General features: G+C 28.9%; 1 protein-coding gene across 1 annotated transcript in view; it reads left to right on the top strand.

The window, feature by feature from the left end:
• The first annotated feature begins 6,985 nt into the window (after positions 1-6,985).
• Positions 6,986-16,103, top strand: part of cnc (cap-n-collar) — a 156,065-nt gene continuing 146,947 nt past the window's right edge. Inside the window, exon 1 of the mRNA XM_065515770.1 lies at positions 6,986-7,152. The gene's annotated coding sequence lies outside the window, so the exon portion shown is untranslated. The remainder of the gene's footprint in view (positions 7,153-16,103) is intronic.

The raw sequence follows: 16,103 nt of genomic DNA, 5'->3' as shown, positions 1-16,103 counted from the left end.
TAGTTTTAATTATTTAATCTAAAAAACGGAATAAAATAATGAATAATTATTAAGCACTGGTTAACAGCAAAAAAAAGATAAATGAAGAATAAAAAATCATAATATATATATAAATTAAATTATAATTGATAATGAATTATTTATTAATTATTATTATTATTATTGACAAACAAATAAGTAAGCAAAATGTGTATGTAAGTAAGTAAGAAAAGTAAACTTAAGTAAAACAAACAAACAAAAATAATGAAGGGAATAAAATTAAAATTTTAAATTTAATAAATGTATATTGTAATATTGTAAAAAAAACAAAATAAAACTAAAAACAAAAAAAGAAAATAATAAAAAAAATATATATATAAAAATCTAACAAAATTTGGATGCGTTTTTATTTTCGGGCAAAAATGGTGCCTTTTATAAAAGGTTTGAAAAATAGCAATTCTGTTTTATTGGAATCCATAGAGTTGGGAAATATTTATAGTTTTTCTCGATCATTTCGCTAATTTTTAATTAGCAAATGTAGTCAAATAAGGCTATTCTTAAAGTTAAGCCCGATAGAACTTGAAATTGTAAAAAATAACACAAAAATGTAAATTTTAATCAACAAATGTTTTTTATTCGAAAGATCAATATATGACATTAACATTTTTAAATGATTTCGGTCATATGGACACCGAGGATGTTTTTGAAGAAGCGCATTCTGGACGTCCAATTTTGGGCCATTTTTTTAAAGCATTGCTGGTCGTATGTCATGAATAACACGAACATTGTTGGCCTGGTTTTTTAGCATAAACCAGTGTTTAATGTGTTTAAGATTTACGTGGGCACCTGCCACATAGGTAGTGTTTATAAAAAACCCACTTTTTAAAAAAACCGGTTTGTCGGTTAACCGAAAATTGGCCACCGAAAGTGTAAAAACATAAAATGTCCTATAAAGTATACACAGCTTTAAAATTTGTAGTTTTTAGTTGTCAGGAATATAAATAACTATGAATATACAAAAGTGCTAAGTCCATTTTGTTTTGTATAAATTTCAAAATTATTATCTCAGTCAAATGGAATTGAGTATAAATTTGTTACTAACTATATAATACTAATATAATTATTGATTTTTTTCATTAAATTTCAACCAAAAAATATAAATCAATTTTTTAATTAAATATTTGATAATTTTGAAATTTATTATCACCTCGACTTTCTGATATGAAACAGAAAATGTTACAAGTCCCAAAAAAGGACCTATAATATGGAAACGCACTTCTTCTTACTGCTTATTTGTCATTATAAATCATACCAAATATGTAAGTAATAAAACTCCATTATCAGATCTCATAAATATTTCAAATCATGGATTTTAGAACGTTTTTTGTCTCTCCTGTAATATTTCTGAAAAGAACTTTGTACACTAAGCTAACGAAGATTTAGATTAACTTCTAGAATTATGCGGAATTTAAGTTTTAATAGTTTAATTATGTGCAAATTATTCTGAAAACGTTTTTAAGTAAACCCTTAATATATATCAATCTAAGGGCCATTATTACAACTTGCCGTTATAGTTAAAGTGACCTTTAAGGGTACCTTTTTCTATTGCTTAAAGTTACCTTTAACTATAACGGCAAGTTGTAATAATGGCTCTAAATAGGTTTGTATTGTAAGTCATTAGTTTAGGTTTCAAATCAGACCAATAATGTGTGTACAATGAATATAAAAATGCACAAAATCATGAGATTTCTTAAGTTCAGACCTAAATTTTAAAAACCGGTTAACCGAGTGATAAAATCCGGATAAACCGGTTAACCGAAAATCAACATTTCAAATTAACCGGTTCGCAAAAAACCGAGATTTCGAAGAAAAACCGGTTTTTCGGTTAACCGGTTAACCGGTTTATAAAAACTACACATAGGCCTAAACCGCACGGTGGTCTTAACACCGGATAGAAACAATGCGTCTATCACCGCCATTGAGTGACTTGCAAAGAACGCACAATTGGAAAATTCATGGACATTGACTGCACAGATCAAATCACAAACCCCTTGCTCGAGAGTTCGGTCTATCTAATCCCTGCCGTCCGTAGCTAGCTAGTCCACTAACAAGCCCAGGACAATTATCAAAGCAGAAACATTCGGCCTGGTAATCCAGTCCGATGTATGGTCTCTGACTTCAAAAGTTCCCAGTCGATAAAAGTCAAAGTGAGCGTACTATAACACACACTTTTGACCTCGTCCGAGAATCAAGCCCAACGACTATCACAAATGCTACTACCCCAACACGATTCCTGAGCACAACGTCAGTTGCTATCTGCTACTTTCAATGGCTCTATTGTATCGGCAACAGCACCTAGTAAGATACATTTGGTGGCCCGATATTTGTCACTAGCCCAAATATCAGTCTTTTAACCAACGATCTTCCACCCGCTTTGGGTTTTAAACCACAGCCACCACGTGATCACCGAAGTGATCACGAAATGATCCTACAGGACAAGAGTCCTGGGGCCATAGGATCCCCGTGGTACTAGATAAGACTCTACACGCAGAGAAAAAATATAATTGGGCATTGTTACTGTAACCATTTATATAGTGTTACAAGTTTTTTAACTATATTATAGTCACAGTAACCATTTACATGATTGTGGTAACCATAATATGGTTAACTTACGATTCACATGATTGTCTCAACCATATATATGGTTACAGTAAACATATATATGTTTGTGGCAACCATATTTATGATGAATAATTTTATCATAATATGTTGTTCTCAGATTATGATAAGCCTTAAGCCGAGAGCACCATAATATGATAAGTCCTTCATCATATAAATGGTTATCACAAACATATATATGTTTACTGTAACCATATATATGGTTGAGACAATCATGTGAATCGTAAGTTAACCATATTATGGTTACCACAATCATGTAAATGGTTACTGTGACTATAATATAGTTAAAAAACTTGTAACAATATTGAAATGGTTACAGTAACCATGCCCAACTATATTTTTTCTCTGCGTGTAGTCAGCTGCGAATTTAGTAAATTAAATGCTTACCAGGAATGAGGTCCGTGCACCTCGGAGCCCCGGTTGCGCTCCATATTTCCCTTCGAGGCACAACATCTGTGCCCGAAGGGTGGAAAACCAGTGCACAGTGGGGAAGAATCAAAATTTGTTTTGAAATAAATCCTTTGTAGGGCCCATTGCTGCGTTCACATCAAATTTTATACCGATCGGACCAGCAGTTTAGAAATGCCAGATTTATTTCCAAAAAAATTTTGATTCTGCACCACTGTGCAGTGGTTGCCATGACCACACCACTCTTCAGATATAGTGTCATTTACATCGAAATGTATATTGGAATGTCGTATGAATGTCTAATTTGTAGCCGTGATAGTTTCCTCTTATCCAACATACAGATGCGTGAAGCCTCGGTGCGCTGCTGGCAGAGGTCAATGTGCAATATAGTGTTCAGGTCGTCTGAAGGACTAGCTCTTAGTGCACCAGTATGCCAATATTCTCTGGACTTTATATAGTTGGTCTAGAACATAGTTTCTTCTAGTTACAGTCCACCATACAAGAGATCAATAAGTAAGAATTGGACGTACTATAGGCGTGTACATCCACTTAAATATGTTGAGACTTCAAGTGACCTCACATGAAATAATCGAGAGGTGTCAAATCGCACAACCTTGGCGGCCAATTGACGGGTCTATTATCGAAAGTTATCGTAAAATGTTGATTTCATTAAATCGATATCTCGCCCGGATCAATGTCATCCAGATTTTCAAACAATAAAACATTGATCATAGTGCGGTAACGATCTCCATTGACCGTAACGCAAACTCCGGTTTAATTTTCTGTTTTCTGGGTCTGTTGTGGATTTAATAAGTAAGTAAACATTTTTTTGTTTTGAAATTTATGTATATAAACAGATGTGAAGGAGATTTCTGAATATTATTGACTTAATTCGGGAGGATATTTGTATGAAAGTGGTGTTATTATATATTGATAATGAAATATATATATTAAAGGTTTTTCTAAGTATAGAAGTATTGTGGGGCACACACCGTAGTTGACGAACTGATCTAATATTATATCGGAATTATTTGTGATGAATTTTATCTCGAAACGTAAATATTGTAGGTCGTTATGATAAAAAAACTCACCATTTTCAAGAAATTTTAATTTTCTTCATGGTTCTTCGATCTTATTTTAGTGCAAAAGCATACTATAGTAGCTTTCCAAAACATCTAAGTAAATAGAAATCAATTAAAAAATTAATGAGTTTTGCAAATTTTTTGATTGAGGAGCATTCTAACTTTTCGCTAGCATAACTCAGCCATTTTTACAAATCTTTTTTCTGTTTAAAAGGTAAAACTCAGTTCAGTCAAACAAAATAAACGATTTTTAAATTAGTTTCAAAAGAACATATTTGTAATGTTTTGAAGTTATAACTTTAAGAATAGCGATATTACACTAAAACAAAGTGATCGAGAAAAACTATAAGTATTTCCGGACTCCAACAAAACAGAATTGCTGCATGAGAAACCCTGAAAACTGAAAAATATATAATATTTCAGTACTATTGAAAAGCTATTGTTAATGTGTATGAATTTAAATATTTTTAGGTGTTTTTATAGGTGCAAAAGTTAGCACATACCAGATATTTCCTGCTAGGTAAGTATAAAAAATTCAAAATTTCTGGAAATTATTTTAAATTATCTGAATAAATCCTCTTAATATTTGATTGGTTACCATTCGTACCATCTACTACTTGGCTAGTTTTTTGTGTATATGCAAATTATATTCAAAAAAAATTGTATGCTAATTTGGAACGAAATTAGTGGTCAATATAAAAAGCATAGAAATATTTACTTTTTGAAAATAAACCAAATAAATGACAACGCATCACAATTTTCGTTTTGTTGTAGAGTGGCTAAATGTTGTATCAATGAAAACAATGAAGTGTATTTCTTAGAGCATAAATACGAAATCAAAACAAAACACAAACTGCTATGGAACAAAGGCATTAGAAGCTGAGCCCAAACGCAGAAATGAAAGGGGCCACTAAAATTGTAAGTTGAATGTTACAATCCCCACATACGGAACATACATTATCCAACACCAAAAACATGAGGGTACACATCAAAATATTTTTCTGAGTCCTTATAATATTCTAAGACGATCCTTAGGACGGACTTAGGGGGATGAAATTTTCTCGAAGTTGGGCAAAATCCAACATCCGAAGTTAAATAAAATAGGAAACACAAATTTATCACAAATAGTTATTGCTAATAGCTAACTTATGTATCCAAAAATAGGTTGAATTGGTAAAAAGTTTTGGATCAAAATATATTAAAAACTTTGGTTAGACTTACTACGAAACCTATTTCGATAGCCATAACATTTAAAATTTAAATGCATGAATCTCGCAATGCGAAATTGTAATACGAAATATAAAACTAACCAAATCGGAAGACTCAGATAAATGTTTTTATACAAAACGCACAAAATCGGTGGTGGGTATATTCGGCACAGCGGTATTATACATTGGATACTACACCGCCTCGACCAAACAACTTGTACATTTTTTGATAATTGTTTAAAATTCTGTTTTTTATACCCTTCACCATGAGTGGCAAGGGTATATATAAGTTTGTCATTTCCACATTTTTCATTTGCGACCCCATAAAGTATATATATTCTGGATCGTTATAGATAGCGGAATCGATATAGCCATGTCCGTCTGTCCCCCAAATAACTTACATACCCCAAATAACTTACATACACGATTCATACATCAATCTCTCCGAAATTCTTCCGGCTCGGTCGCTATTTAAAATCGAGAAAATCGGTCCAAAAATGGCTGAGATATAATATATCTGGATTACTAAGTCATTAATATAGACAATATGGATATCTAATGATAGATATTTCAAAGACCTTTGCAACGCCGTACATAACACCAAAGTAAGTTGGACATACAATGGGTCAAAATCGGAAAAAATATTTTTTAATCCGAATTTTTTTTTCATCAAACAATTTTTTTTTTCATAAATTCTTTTTCCAAAAAAATATATTAAAGAAATTTAAAAAAAAAAAATTTGAAAAAAATTAAAAAACAATTTGGAAAAACAAATTTTAAAACATTAAAAAAAAATTTTTGATTTTGTTTAAATAAAAATATTTTTAAGTATAATTTGGTGAAGGGTATAAGATTCTAATATAATACTAATTTCAATATTTATTAATTACGATTTTACTGCTTTTCTTAGGGTCCCAAGGTGGCACAGCAATGCTAGACATAGACATCTCATAGAGAGACACAGACTGACCAGTTATCACTTATCAAAGAAAAAAATAACAACAACTTAAATAAACTAAATGAGTAAATTGAATATAACGTATGTAGGTACATATGAGCTTAAAAACATATGTTTATTCATTTATTTTGTTTAAATTTTACTTTATTTGTGTTTTTGTTTGTTTTCGTTGGGGTTTTGATTTTTTCTAAATCGTGTGCCATGTTATCAGGTTCTCAGCACGTTTAGTGCTCTTTTGTACACTTGAATATTCAGCAGATAGAGATACTCACTACGTTCACAAACATTTGTCATTTAGTATTTTCAAAAAATACGTTTTTTTCTGAGCGTATAGTATTGCGGCAGCTCTTGTGTAGACCGAATCGTTTATAATTAAATAAAAGTGTGACACGAGTTTTCAATATAAAACGTTGAAATATAAAAAAAAAATACAAAACCAATATTTGATTTTATTAATAAAAAATCAAAAAGCAAAAAATAAAAACTAGTGTATTTTTAATAATACCAAACCATTAACAAAAACAACCATAAAAACAAATTGTATCTACTAGATACTAAATAAAGATACCAAAAACAAATTCGAAAAAACCAAGTCTATATAAATAAATACGTATTTTTTTTTATTTTACGTATTATAATTCATTTTTTTATATAAAAAAAAACAAATTCAAAAACAAATTTATAAAATTTACATTCCTAACACAAAAATATTTGTGAAAAAGTGAAAAAGCTACAACCTATAAGATACAAAACAAACCAACTTGTTATCTACAAAATATAAATAACCAAATCTCTAAAGAAATTTCAATTTCTTGCATCCACAACAACCAAAATAAAGGTGATTATCAATAAGGCATGAAAACGTAGTAAATGATCAAAGGTCATTGAGAAAACAGCAACAATTTTTTTGAAAAAAAAATAAAAAAAATAAATCAAAATCAACTAAAAAGAAATTATAACAAAAAAGTATCAATTTATTTATTTGTTGTTGTTGAATTAAAAGCATTAGTAAGTGAGTGAGTGAGTTAGTTTGTGATTGAGTGAAATTGAGTGTGTCTACTAATAATCGAAATTTAAATAAGGTTTTAAACAATTAAAACCATATTTTATTTAAATCTACATATTTCAAATAATTAATTTCAAATGTGTCTCTATAAACCGGTATTTAAATTTTAACTTCAAAGTTCATTAAAAAAAAACTCGGTTCAATTCCAAATTGTTTCCGTTTCTAGCAGCATGAGACAAGTGTTTTAAAGATTTGTATTTTCTTTTTTTTCTTTTATTAACAATTGAATTATTTGTTAATTTTATTTGAACAAAATAAAAAATAAAAAAATATAATTGCTAAACTGATAGAGAACTTGATCTTTTGACTGGTTTTTTATACGAATACAAAAAAATATTAAAGTAATTTTGTTTTATATTTGTGTAGAAAACACTGCAAGCAAAAGAATCTCTAATAACGGGTGATTATTAAAATAATTAAAAAATTGAATTCTAGAAAATTGCATCAGTATATTTATATTTAATGCAAAGCTGTTCAAAATAATTTATTTTAAAAAAATAGTCTATACCTGACAAATATGGACAATTCCACGAGAATCGCTACCACGACTGAAAAGAACAAAAACCCTTGAACATTTTTTCCAAGATGATTTGAATAGAAGAAAATAATAAAATGTTACTATGTGAAAGTATTTAGATCATATTACAACATTTTAAAGACAATTAAATTATTTGTTAAACTGAATATATTTAATCTTTTAATGTTTTAGGCTAAAATTGCGGCGAAAACTAGGCTCCCAATTAGCTTGTAGTATGAAATGAATTTGACTCTGATTGTTTATTTGATATTATCAAATTGTTTATTGAAACCGAATGTATATTTTCCATTAATTTTTTTAGTTTTTGTATACATATATTTACAGAATATATATTGTTTTATTATAAGAGAAAAATCTGTCACGTACGGTATGTCACGTACGATATTAAATTTTATTTATTATAAAATCATCCAAAGATTGTTTTTAATTAAATATGACGGATTGTATTTGGTTTAGTGTATGAAATTAAAAGAAAACATAACGCCTCTCACGATTCGAATATTTTCGCATATTTCTACATGTACCTCAAAATGAGTTCCGTTTTATGTCACGTACGATATATCCTTATTTCGCTCAATATTTTGGACAACAATATTTCGAAAGAACTTTTTATTATTTTAAAATATAGTACCCTCTGAATGGAACATAAAGACCAAATTATTTTTTAGATACTCTTATTTTTGCAAAATCTATTCCACTCTATAAGCGTACAAATGTCACGTACGATGATATGGAATTACCCATATGTATCATATCAATTAATAACTTTTGTTGTCAAAACACAGATGTCTGAGCATTAACAATTTTGGCATAACGAAGCAATAATACTAATAAATGAAGACTATACCTGATAATTTTTTATCTTGACAACAATTTTGACAAACACCCACCCACCGACTCCTGGTCAGATTAATCAATTTCTGAGTCGATTAAGCGATTTCCGTACGTCCGTACATATAAACCTTGTAATCAAAATTTGGTACAAGCTTTTATATTGCCTCAAGGACGAAGCCTATTTTATTTGGTTAGAATTGGTTCAAGCTCTCAAAAATATCTTAGTTACATAGACATCCAAACAAAATTTAGCACAAATAAGTTTTATATAAGCCGAACTCAAAAGTCAAATATAAGGCCCAATTCCGAAAATCACTTTAAATGTTTCTTAAAAATGTTGGTATTCAAATAAAATTCAAGACAAATAAGTTTCATATATACAGAAGTCATGCCACCTAGTTGTATGGCGATTGGTCCTTAATTAGACATAACTCCCATATAAATTTTAAAAGAAAAATTCTCGGTGTAGGTTGCCGCTTGGTCGGGCTTGACCGACTATACTATCTTACTTGTATTAAATTATCATTTGGTTTACATAGTTGGAGCCATAGAGAATAGACATAGAGCGGAAATATTACTCAAATTAATCACACATACGAGTGTTGTTTTTGTTTTCACATAGTTTTTTCTACTAATACATTCTCATCACTTAGGTTTTTGACAACTGAGTTAGATCTTTGACAGGAGAGTTTCCGCTCTATGGCTATTCTCTATCGTTGAATGCATTACTCCATGAAAATTGTTGTAAAACCCAACAAGAGCTTTGCAAAATTATTATATTACACAAGCAGCAAACCGTTTGCGACAGGATTCATCCAAAAGAAGGGAAATAGGGTACCATATAGTAAATAAGTCACGGTAGCACTACGGTAATTTTAAATATGAAATATTATCATAAAAAGTACGATCGTATCAAATTTCTTCACCCTGTGACTGAATTACCGCATTTGTGATAGAATGAGGTATCGTATCATAAATTATAACTGGGGTATGCAAACGGTCTGCTATTAGGTCGTATTGTCATAGTGTCCTAATATATTATTTTAGTTTAAACAAATTTTAGTTGTGTGCAAACAAAAACAAAAAAATATTTTATGACAAAACAATAAACATAGTTCAAAACGTCTTATTATTTTAGAACTTTTTTGCTTGAAACACAACAAAAGCGTGTTTAAACTAAAATAATTGGTCAATTCACAAGGTCTCTTATCATGTCATATTGTCATAATGTCCTAATATTTCACAATGGTTTTTATTGTTTTTCAAGTAAAAAGTGTCCTAAAATAATAGTACTCTGTATGCTATGTTTATTGTGTTATCGTAACCAAGCAGTAGAGACCTTCGCCGAATGCCTAAGTATCGGTTAAGCCGAGCTGCCGAGTCGAGATATATTAAGACATTATGACAATATGACTGATTAGAGACCTTGTGAATTGACCAAATATTTTAGGACAATATGACAATTCAGACTATAGCAGACCGTTTGAATCCCCCAAATATGTATAATGTACTAAATTTCTTGTTCGATATCGAATACCATAATCCGAAATATAAAAAAATTACTATAAATTTTACTCGATATCGAATGCGGCAATTTGGCACCTGATTTAGTTTGAAAAACATTTTCTTTCGGATTCGCAGTGGCCGGCAAGATCACCTGAACAGTAAAAAGAGATTAACACTGGATGGGTGCCAGCCACATGACAGATAACATCCGTTTCTATACTATGATTTCACAGATTTTAATATGCTACGGAGTAAATAGCAAATTGTACGAGTATATAAAATTGTATACTGGTACATGTATTTTTCATATCGTCTTAAATTAATAATTGAAACAAAAGGAGCCATTGCCTAATGTTCATGTAATATGTTGTAATAAACTCTATGCGAAGTATTAGGTGTGTTCGCGTACTTTCCAGTAAAAAATATCCAGTAACTTTATTTTATAGAGTAAAAATAAATTACTCACAATCTAAAAAATATCCAAAAAAGTACGCGAACAACAATTTGTAGAAATAAGTTGTATTTTATTATAAATCAATTTAAAACGTTTGTTTTTTGTTATTTAACTTCTTTTCTTTGCAAAACTTGTAAATTATATTAATTTTCAACTTTTTAGTTCTGTTTACATTTGAAACCACATGTTTTAAGCACAATTTTATGTTGATATTTTTTACGCGAACACAACTATTATTAACGTCTTAATATTGTTTTGTATTTTCAATTAGTAAATAATTAGTTGCTATTAACTTTTGTTACTAGCGGCTTCATTAAATAACACAGGGCAACAAAATCGAACAAATTTTAGAGGCTTTTTACACAATTTTCCAGCAGTATAAATATGGTCCAAACTTTAAATTCTATGGAGAAGTTTTTTTTAATTTTTTGTAAAATTGTGATTTTTTAGACGTTTCTCCACATAATTTATGATAACTCGAAAAGGCTTAGTCCGCTATTATTAAAATAAATTTATGAAAGTTTAGATTTACATAACCGTTTATATATTGCGTTTTAATCGGCTCAGTAGTTTCGGAGTTATAATAACAAATTGAAGCAAAAAATATATTTTTTACGTGAAAACAGCAAATTTTCGTGTTTTAAAAAACTCATGAAAAATCGAAAACGGCAGAAATTGTCCAGATTTATTTCTTTATCGCAAAGCCACATATAACAGCCACAAAATTAAATATCGATCATAAAAGTGAATTCGCTCATTTTTACAAAATTTAACTTTTTTGTTTGATATACATACCTACAATTGAGCAGGTATGTATATATATGTTCTTCTTTCGATTGATTGAATTTTGAAAATATTTACCCCATGCTATGTACAAATTTTCACATATATATTGCGTTTCAATCGGCTCAGTAGTTTCGGAGTTATAATAACAAATTGAAGCAAAAATTATATTTTTTACATGAAAATAGCAATTTTTTTGGTTTTAAAAAAATCACGAAAAATCGAAAACGGCAGAAATTGTTTATATTTATTACTTTATCGCAAAGCCACATGTATTGGAAACAAAATGAGATATCGAACGTAAAAATCGATGGACTCTTTTCGAATTTATTCACAATTAAGTGAATTCGCTCATTTTCACAATATTTAATGTTCTTACAAACGTGTACTTTGAGTGTAAATTTTACATGTTAAATTTTAAATTTTACACTCAAAGTACACGCTTGTAAGCACATAAAATATTGTGAAAATGAGCGATTAATTGTGAATAAATTCGATTTTTACGATCGATATATCATTTTGTTCCCAAAAAATATATTTTTTACGTAAAAAATATATTTTTTGCTTCAATTTGTTATTATATCTCCGAAACTACTGAGCCGATTAAAACGCAATATATATGGGTAATTCCACGAGAATGACTACCACATGACAGAAAACTCTTGAAACTTTTTTCAAGATGATTTGAATGATGATTTGAGAAAGCACTAAAATATTACTATGTGTAAGTATTTAGAACTTATTACAACATTTTATTGGCAAAAATAATAGTTTAAACTGACTATATTTAATTTTTTAATTTAATTGGCATTTTTTAGGCTAAAATTGCGGCGAAAACTAGGCTCCCAATTAGCTTTTAGTATGAAATGAATTTGACTCTCATTGTTTTTTTTGCTATTGTCAAATTGTTTATTGAAACCGAATGTATATTTTCTATTAATTTTTTTTTACTTTTTGTATAAATATATTTACAGAATATATATTGTTTTATTATAAGAGAAAAATCTATCACCTACGGTATGTCACGTACGATATTAAATTGTATTTATTATAAAATCATTCAATGATTGTTTTCATTTAAATATTTCGTTTAGTGTAAGAAATTAAAAAGAATACCCTTATTTTTGCATAATCTATTCCACTCTATAGGCGTACAAATGTCACGTACGATGATATGGAATTGCCCATATGTGAAAATTTGTACATAGCATGGGGAAGATATTTTCAAAATTCATAATATCGGACTAATCCTTTTTGAGTTATCATAAATTATGTGGAGAAATATCTAAAAAAAATAACAATTTTAGAAAAAAAAATTTTAAAAAAATCTATCCATAGAATTCACAAATTTAATCATATTTGTACTTATGTAGGTAATCATGATGCATCAAATCTATATAGTGGTTAGTGAAGCCTTTTTTGCTGTTGAACTGTGTAATTTGTTAAACAAAAATCAAGCAATTATTAATATAATAATATAATTCTTATAATCGCAGATAACAGTATTCAGTAATTCTAAAATTAATTTCAAATCTATATCTACGGGTAAAAGTTACCAATTATTTTTACTCCACAAGTAACTAGGCACTGATAGATATCTATTTGAAATTATGGGCATTAATATGTTCAGCTATTTATTGTAAAATTTTATAATTTTTGTGAATCACATTTCATGTGATGGCTATGAGTGCCGACCAATGCTTTATTGTAATTTGAAAAATGAAATTTAAATTATCTAAGCAGCTAAACAACGAACTCTCTAAATGTATAAATATTATAATTAGAGTTGTTATGATAAAACTACTAACTACTTACAAATGTAACTAAATTCACATGTTCATCACATTTCCATTTTTACGATATTTTTGAAAACATTTGGGGGATTCAAACGGTCTGCTATTAGGTCGTATTGTCATAATGTCGTAAAATATTTTTTTAGTTTAAACAAATTCTTGTTGTGCTGCAAACACAAAAAGTTTCATTTTATGACAAACCAATAAACGTAGTTCTAAAAGTCTTAGTTTATAACTTTTTTGTTTGAAACCCAACAAAAATTTATTTAAACTAAAAAAATATTTTATGACATGACAATACGACCTAATAGGAGACAGTTTGAATCATAGAGAATAGACATAGAGTGTAAACTCTCCTGTCAAAGACCTAACTCAGTTGTAAAAAACCTAAGTGGTGAGAATGTATTAGTGGAAAAATCTATGTGAAAACAAAAACAACACTCGTATGTGTGATTATTTTGAGTAATTTTTTTGTTTGAGTTTTTTTCTAGCTTCCGCTCTATGTTTCTCTATGGTTTGAATCCCCCAATTGTAAAAATAGTTTATTTATCTATATAAGTACTTATATTTAATATTTATTTCTGTAAATATGTATGTATTAAAAAACTAAAACCTACTATCGTCAACTACTTATTTATGAACAATTGATGAATTGAAAAAAAAACAAGTAAGAGAACTATATTCGGCTGTGCCGAATCTTAGATACCCTTCACCAAATTATACTTAAAAATAATTTTTTTTTAAATATTTTTAGGTAATTTTTATAAAATTTTTTTTTTAATTTTTTTAAAATGTTTTCTTTTCGAAATTGTTTTTTAATTTTTTTAAAAAAAAGTTTTTTCCAAATTTTTTTTAAAATTTTTTTTTTTTTGGAAAATTAATTTGTGACAAAAAAAAATTTTTGTTGAAAATAAAATTCGGGTTAAAATATATTTTTCCCGATTTTGACCCATTGTATGTCCAACTTACTATAGCTTTATATACATCGTTGTAATGGACTTTAAAATGTCTATCATTAGATATCCATATTGTCTATATTAATGACTTAGTAATCCATGACTTAGTAGACCAAAAATAGGCCAAAAATCTAGGTTATCCTTATATCTCAGCCATTTGTGAGCCGATTTTGTCGAACGAGCAAACGAGCCGGAAGAATTCCCGACATATTGATGTATGAATCATGTATGTAAGTCCATGGTAGGCGTTCATATTGTTGAGGTTACGATGATTTTCGTCAAACAACCCGAATGTGAACAATAGAGCGTAAAAATACACACAATTCATTAAGTTTCTTGATGTCGTTGTGGATATTTTATTTTTTACCCAAAAGAGCACACAAATTAAATGCCTCTTTTTGCGCACCACTGATGTAAGTTATTTAGGGGCTACGGAAAGTTGATTTCAACATACAGACGGACATGGCTATATCGACTTTGCTATCTATAACGATCCAGAACATATGTATATATACTTTGTGGGGTCGCAAATGAAAAAATTTTAAATTACAAACGGAATGACAAACTTATATACATATACGCTTGCCACTCTTGGTAAATTGTATTAAAACTGATAAAATAATGTTTTGACTCGCATATGCTATCAAACATGATAAGAAAACCAATCGATAGTTTTTACACTAATTATACAGATTTTAATTGTATTTTAAAATTTTAGAACATTGTTAATCACTGAGAGTTAAAAATAGTTTTATTTGTTTAGATTACTTACTTACGATTCGAAAAAGACACCATCAAGTTTACACAATGTTCTATTTACTCTGTAACACTTTAATATATCTTTCACTTTTCGAATATGCTCTTCGATAGCAAAACACCAAATAAGTCTGGAGCTGCCAATTCGCCAAACGAGACATTAGCCGACTAAACAAAACCGACGCTTTTGATGGACTTCAATCAAGAGTTGAAGAAATCATTCAAGTGTTTCTGTTTTTAAAACGATGCAAGATATATTTAATTCTATTTAGATCCAACATTCGATAAAAATGGAATGCATCTGTAATGTATGGTCTGCAAAGTATATTTCGGAGAAATCTGACTGGCTACAGGACTTGACGAGAAGGTGAAGCTACATCATTTTATTTAGATTTTTAATGAAAATATAATTAAATAATATTGAATTATTTCATAAAAATAAGAAATTATAAACTAAAAACAAGTAGAAGTGCTATATTCGGCTGTGTAGAATCTTATATAACCTTCACCAAATTATACTTCAAAATAAAAATTTTCAATATTTTTATGTAAACAAATTTTTTTTTCCAAATTGTTTTTTTTTAAATTTTTTTTTTTTGGTTTTTTAAATTTTTTTAATATTTAGCAAAAAAAAACTTTTGGTGAAAAAAAATTCGGGTTAGAAAATATTTGTGGACCGATTTTCTCGATTTTAAATAGCAACCGAGCCGGAAGAATTCCGGAGATATTGATGTATGAATCGTGTATGTATGTTATTTGGGGGCTTCGGAAATTTCTCACGAAGGTTAAGGGTATAATAAAATAAAACATTGATTATGAATAAAGTAAGTAAATATTATTATTATATCAGTGAACTTTTGCCAAATAAAATTTTTACGCTCTCCTTTTCCACTTAAATTGTTTTGTCAAAAGTCCACAGATATGTATGTATTTCGCGTTGGAGAGAATTTAAAATATTTATCTCCCAAATATTTAAATACTAATTTACATACTTGAACCTATGATTCAAAATAACTTTAACAAATCGCGACGTGCATAGTAATCATTCAAATTACTGCTGTCAATGGTTCGTTCGTACTTATCGTATTCACAACAATTTACGT

This window comes from Calliphora vicina, chromosome 1, assembly GCF_958450345.1.
Source record: "Calliphora vicina chromosome 1, idCalVici1.1, whole genome shotgun sequence".
NCBI lineage: Eukaryota > Metazoa > Arthropoda > Insecta > Diptera > Calliphoridae > Calliphora > Calliphora vicina.
The sequence above is the reverse complement of the archived record's forward strand: the minus strand, read 5'-3'. Positions and strand labels throughout refer to the sequence as shown.